Genomic DNA, 6,595 nt, shown 5'->3' on the forward strand with positions numbered 1-6,595 from the left:
CCCTCTACCTTCTTGCCCCCGGGCTCTAAGAGATCAAAGACTGGCCCACACTCAGCCCTGCAGGAGGTTCAGAACAGGAAGGAACCTCAGAAATGACCCTCACCAGCTTCCTCCCCCACCCCCACCCCCTCACCGCGTGCGCGCGCGCGCGCGCGCGCGCGCGCACACACACACACAACCACATACGCACAGCCACACACAGTATCTCACGCACACAGTACATGTAACATCAATATTGGATATTTTACAGACGAGAAAACCAAGACGGAGCGACATGGGGGGGGGGTGCTCATGTCCGCCTGACGCACACATAGAGAGGGGACCTGGATCCCGCGCTGGACGCCACCTTCCCCTCCCTTCTCCCCCCCTGCTCTCCCGGTCACGGATGGTTCTGCCTAGCTGGCAAGTGGAGTCAGGGAGGACAATGGCCAGGATGGCCACCATGGCCTTGAGACCCCACTGCCAACAACCGACCCTCCCAGGACGCAGCCTTTTCTTCGTTCTTCATCCAACGCTCAGCCCGGCACAGTGGGACGTTTGTGAGAGGCTCAGATGTAGACAGAGAAGAGAGATGGGGACAGGGGCTTGGAGGCATGGAGCAAACAGCCTGTTTCGTTTCCAGGGCAGCGGCAATGAGCTGGCCCAACTCCTGTCCAGTGTCCTCCAGGGAGAATGGAGGAGGGGTGTTAAAAATGAAACGCAGGGGGCGCCTGGGTGGCTCAGTCGGTTGAGCATCCGACTTCGGCTCAGGTCATGATCTCGCGGTTCGCGGGTTCGAGCCCCGCGTCGGGCTCTGGGCTGACAGCTCGGAGCCTGGAGCTTGCTTCGGATTCTGTGTCTCCCTCTCTTGCTGCCCCTCCCCTGCTCATGCTCTGTCTCTGTCTCAAAAATAAATAAAAACGTTGAAAAAAATTAAAAAAAAGAATGAAACCCAGGCAGACAGAACGCATCCCCCAGGGTGTGGACGGAGACTCAGCTGAGGCTGTATGCAAATGGCCGGCTGCCTCCCAGTCTGGTGTCCCTGTGCCTGGCACCTCCTGGCTAGAGACCGAGGCATGCATAATGTTGGGGACCCCAGGCATTCCTTCTCCAGCTACCGTATGTAATCTATGTCTGCCAGTGGTCACCTCAGGTCCCCCTGGCTTTGTCTCCAGGTGGGGAGGCCTTCCCGGGGGACCAGGCACGTCCCGGCCTGCCCTTGGGCCCCGGCTGCCCTTCGGCAGGGGAAACTGAGGTCTCTGAGCCTCCCACAGCTGAGAGGGAGGAGGGATAGCAGGCAAGACCACCTATATTCTGAGGAGAGGAGGGAAATCTTTTTGAGGGGAGGGCGCAGAACCGGGGGACTCCAAAGCAGAGATAACGAACATTTCTGTCTGGATTTTGGAAAGAGATTGCGTCTCTGTCCGGGGCAGGCTTTCCATCCGGGGGACCCAGGTTGGCTGGGGCGTGCTGGCCAGGTCGGCCTCGGACTTGTCGGGTCTAAGGACGGTTCAGATGTTTCCAGTGGGCCAGTTAAGCCCTCACAAACACCTGCCCCCTTCTCTCTGGAACTTAGGAGGGCAGTCGAGGGAAGGGGGATCAATTCTTCGAGAGGTATACAAATGGATTGTTTTTAATTCCTACATACTGCAAACCGAGCTAAACTCTGCCTGCCAGACGTGTTCAGAGAAAGGATTTGTAAAGTTAAACCAAACCAGGAACGGGGCCTCCAGAGCATCCCGAGGAAACCTTCCCATTTAAAAGAAATCACATGCAAATCCTTTCCCTCTGATGGTGCCCACAGCAGACCGTACCTTAAAGCCACACAGGCCTGTTGTGCGTCTTGTTTTTGTTTTTGTTTCTGTTTTTTTTTTTTATCACTGAGGAAGATCGTTCTTGCTTTTCTATGAAAAAATTCCCTCAAATTTCCAAGGCTTTGTTCCGAAAGATGATGCGTCACTTGAGGTGACTATTACCTCTCCCGGGTCAGGCACCTCAGATGCTGGGGGCCATCCTTGGCAACCGAGGGAGGAACATTCCAGGTGAGCCAGCAGCTTGTGCTGTCAGGTGGCCCCAGGCTACGCTGTCACCTGAGGTCTTGCCACAACAGAGCCAGCCCTAGACAAAGCCCTCGCAGGCTCTGAGACCCCAGGGCAGAGCCCATCCTTCCAGACCTTCCCACACAGTCTCCTGTTCGCCCCCCCGCAGAGCCCTGCTCCACGTGAAGCTGCGCAAACATCCCTGTAAGATATTATGCCTTTGTCACCTCCCTCAGATGGCTCTTTCAATGGAAACTTTCCCAATGTTTTGACTGATTTCCACACACCTGAATTGCGGCCTACTCTGTGCCACGATCATCATCATGATGGATGAGGCAGAGTTTCTCTCCTAGAAGAGAATGTCTCATCCTTGACATTCGCCTTTCCCGCCAGGGCACCTAGCCTGGGCACCTAGGGGGCTCCCCTGCAAGCCTGGAGACCTGACCCCAAACCCCGTCTCACCGGCCCAGATGGAGCACCTGTGCGGAAGCTCCAAGGCCAGCCTGGATCTTTCTTTTACTCTCAGCCGATGCCCCGGGGTCAGGTTCCCAGGCCTGGGGCTGTCACTTCACTCATCTTGTGCGTTTGTATAACTGAGCACTACTCGCCCGCCAGGCCGCCCACCATCCGCCAAGCCCCAAAGGGGCGCTCCCTTCGTGCTTTTGTCACTCCTGACGACAGAAGTGGCTGTGTCCTGAGAGAGTCTCTCAAGCGCGTCCATTCCCAGCACAGTGGGCTTTGTGGCGGGAGCGCCGAGTTCCCCTTGGCGAAGGGACTGGGAGCCTTCGGCCAAACTTTAACCTTGATGGGGGGAGGCGGTGTTCTCGTCACCTCAGCCGCTCGTAGGCTGTAGAGATGTGAAGGAAAAAGTTGGAGAAGAACCTATTTTTAGCCCACCTAAGAAGCGTCCCCGGTCGTCATCAGGCCCGTGCCTGATGGCATGCGAGGTCTCAGTCACCCCCACTATCAGGAGGGCCAATAAAGCAGAACCTCTGTCTCCACAGAAGAGACTCTGGCCTCATTCCCAACTTCCCCTTCCTGTGCTCGACTAGGTAAACACTCAGTTCCGTGAAAGCAGCTGGGACAAAGGCCAAGCTTCTCACGCATATTAACCTCACCCCTGCTTCCTGCCTTGGGTGATGCTCTAGTTTAGAAGGACTCGGGTGGATCGAGGCAGCCAGGCTGGGCTCCTGCCCCCTTCGGTGAAGCCCTGACTTTTGGGCCCTTGCCCTCTCCTTGGAGTCCCCTTTGCTTCTGGAGTCAGCTTCCGGCCCAGACCAGAGGCAGCCTCCACGGGCAGCGCGTGGGCCCCTGAGACTTGTGGAGCCGCTGTGGTTGGCACCCCTCGCTCCCCTAAAGGTTCACCTTCCCACTCCTCGGCCTCTTCTTTCCTCTGGCTTCTGCCATTGCGCTTCCCCCTTGCACCCCTCTGTCCCCCTTCTCTTTTTATCTCCCCAATTGCTTATGCCCGAGCGAGGCCCCCCGACCACCCCGCTTGGCTCTTGGTATCTCGAGTCCAAAGGGCTTATCTGTGCTCTAGGAAGGGAAACTCCTCTGTGCTTATCCAAACCCGTGGATGAGCAAGAGCCACAGGTCAACCAAGAAGATAGTGTAGTTTGGGGACGCCTGGGTGGCTCCATCGGTTAAACGTCTGACTTCGGCTCAGGTCATGATCTGACTTCGGCTCAGGTCATGATCTGGCGGTTTTTGAGTTCGAGCCCCGTGTCAGGCTCTGTGCTGACAGCTCAGAGCCTAGAGCCTGCTTCAGATTCTGTGTCTCCCTCTCTCTCTGCCCTTCCCCTGCTCATGCTCTGTCTCTCTGTGTCTCAAAAATAAATAAAACATTGAAAACAAAATTTTTTTTTAAAGAATACAGTGTAGTTTACAAGCTACAAAAAAGGGAGGGGAGTAAACCCCTGTATTAAAAACTCCAACCTTTAAAAAACACTGCAATTTAGAAGCAGAAAGGAACAATTGAAAGATCCTCATTGGGGTGCCTGGGCGGCTCAGCCGGTTAAGCGTCTGACTTCGACTCAGGTCATGATCTCACCGCTCGTGGGTTCGAGCCCCGAGCTGGGCTCTGTGCTGACAGCTCAGAGCCTGGAACCTGCTTCGGATTCTGTCTCTCCCTCTCTCTCTTGCTCTCAAAAATAAATAAACATTAAAAAATAAAAAAAAATTTAAAAAGATCCTCATTACTCCCTGAAAAATATTGCCATTGCCCCATCACTGCCTGGAAAGAGTCACCACATCAGTAGAGGAGTTCCAAGCAAATGTCCTCCTGGGGCCTTAACGGGCATCTGTCAGGAGGCCCGGACTTCACCTGTGAGACAGCTGGGGGCACCGGCCAGAAATGGGGCGGCAAAGCGAGGCAGGCAGATGACGGGCGACCTCTGAGCCCTGTCATGACGGTCAGCACTTGCTTCAGTCACAAAATACCACAGAGTGGGCGGCTGAGACAACCAGAATTTATTTCGCACAGTTCTGAGGCTGCAAGACCAAGGTCAAGGTGCCAGCTGGCTCAGTTCCTGGTGAGGGCCCACCTCCTGGCTCACAGCCTTCTCGCTGTGTCCTCCCACGGCAGCCCTGGTGTCTCTTCCTCTTCTTATGAAGACACTTAACCCCATCCTGGGGCCACCCTCCTGACCTCATCTAAACCCAGTTGTCTCCCAAAGGCTCCACCTCCAAATAGCAGCCCCTCGGGGGTTAGGACTTCCTCGTGTGACTCTGGGGTAGGGGGGCACAAAATTCAGTCTATAGCTCCCTTATCACCGGGGAGAAGTTCCTTGAGCATATGGATACCCCAGAGCAGAGGCCTGTGGGCTGCATTATTCCTAATTATATTCCCCATGTGACAGAGCTGTATGTTTGGAATTCAGAATCCCGCCAGTCTGCTGGTTAGAAAGGCCAGGGCAGCCCCTACAGAAACATGGAAGGCATTCAATTTTTCTAGAATCCAACTGTTATTCTGCACATGGTCCCCGGGAAGCCGGGGGCCCCAAGGCTCCTCGAATCTCTGAGGGGAATGACTATGCTTCAGAAAGAAATAACAGCAAAGCAGTTGTTGTCTTGTGACGATAGGGCCGATACAACACAAGAATGGGGGGGGGGTGGTAAGGGCTGAATGCGGACCCCACTGAATCATCTTCACTTGAGCACAGCGTTGGCAGGGTAGTTTGATAAAGCCTGGCTAATGTGAAATCACGGTAAGGATCTGGTTCGTTAATAATTCATTGCAGTCCTATTTGCCACTCTGTTACCCAAGATAACATTTTGTAGGTCAGCCTCCTTTCCAGTTCCATTAAGAAATCATTAATATTTGGGACGCCTGGGTGGTTCAGTCGGTGGAATGTCTGACTCTGGCTCAGGTCATGATCTCGCGGCTCGTGGGTTCGAGCCCCGCGTGGGGCTCTGCGCTGACGGCTCGGCGCCCGGAGCCCGCTTCGGATTCTGTGTCTCCCTCTCTCTCTGCCCCAGTCCACTCGCATTTTGTCTCTGTCTCTCTCAAAAATACACAAACATTTAAAAAAAGGTTTTTTAAAAGAAATTATTCATATTTGCGATTTAGTGAACTATTATGAATAAGTTCGTAAAGAAAGTAGAGAAAACTGACCTAAAATATTGTGGTCCTCGGCAACAGAATTGTAAATAGAGCCGTAATTATTTTTATAATCAGTTACAGAGATAGCATACCCATGTTTTCGTTTTTAAGTAAAATACATACCGTTATAGAATAGGCACATGATAGTCATAGGATTTTGAATCTCACAGATAGGCTTTCTCCCATTAATTCCTCAAGTCTCCAGATTAACCCTTCCTCTGTCGCTTTCTTGAGCTCTCCTGCCACTCTGCCTTCTTTTGTGCCCTCAGAAGGAGATGATCTTGTCCCTCACGACATCTTGGTGGTTATGTTCTTTTTGAAACACGATGATGTATGAGCTTATCTCAGCCTGTCACCAAATCGTTACTCCCTGCATGGCACAAGGACTAGGGCCTCGATACCTTGTGTTAAACGTTACAGTTTATCCCCAGCCCACACTTTATAAATGTATGAAATCACTAATCAAGACTTAAAACATGACGGAAAACCGGTCCACAAAGAAGCCACACAAAACATCTGAGACCTGGGGGCAGACTTTTACTCCTCTGTTTTATCCAAGCTATAAAGCTGGGAAGATTTAACTTCTCTGCCATAGAAGCGAAGTTTTCCTTCACTGTCGTGTGCCCCGACTTGTGAGAACCCCCATTCTTTTTGTGGGAATAGGGGAAGACTCATAGATGCTTTCTGCCGAACCTATGGTCAGGGTCTGAAAGTGGGGTTCCCTGTACCCCTATGCACTGCTCATCCTTTAAGCCAGCTTGTCCCCCCCCTAAACAGATGACCCCCTTGAGAGCCCACGTTTTCATGTTTCTGGGGATTATTTTCATGATAAACAGAACTGGGAGACCGGGGAGATGAGGAACAGACACGGGCTAGATAGAGAATCAGTGTGACTATAAAAAAAAAAAAAAAAAAAAAAAAATCAAATAAGGAAAAAAAGCAGTTGGTGTTTTTAAAGATGAAGAAATGTATTCCA

This window comes from Acinonyx jubatus, chromosome D2, assembly GCF_027475565.1.
Source record: "Acinonyx jubatus isolate Ajub_Pintada_27869175 chromosome D2, VMU_Ajub_asm_v1.0, whole genome shotgun sequence".
NCBI classification, from domain to species: Eukaryota; Metazoa; Chordata; class Mammalia; order Carnivora; family Felidae; genus Acinonyx; species Acinonyx jubatus.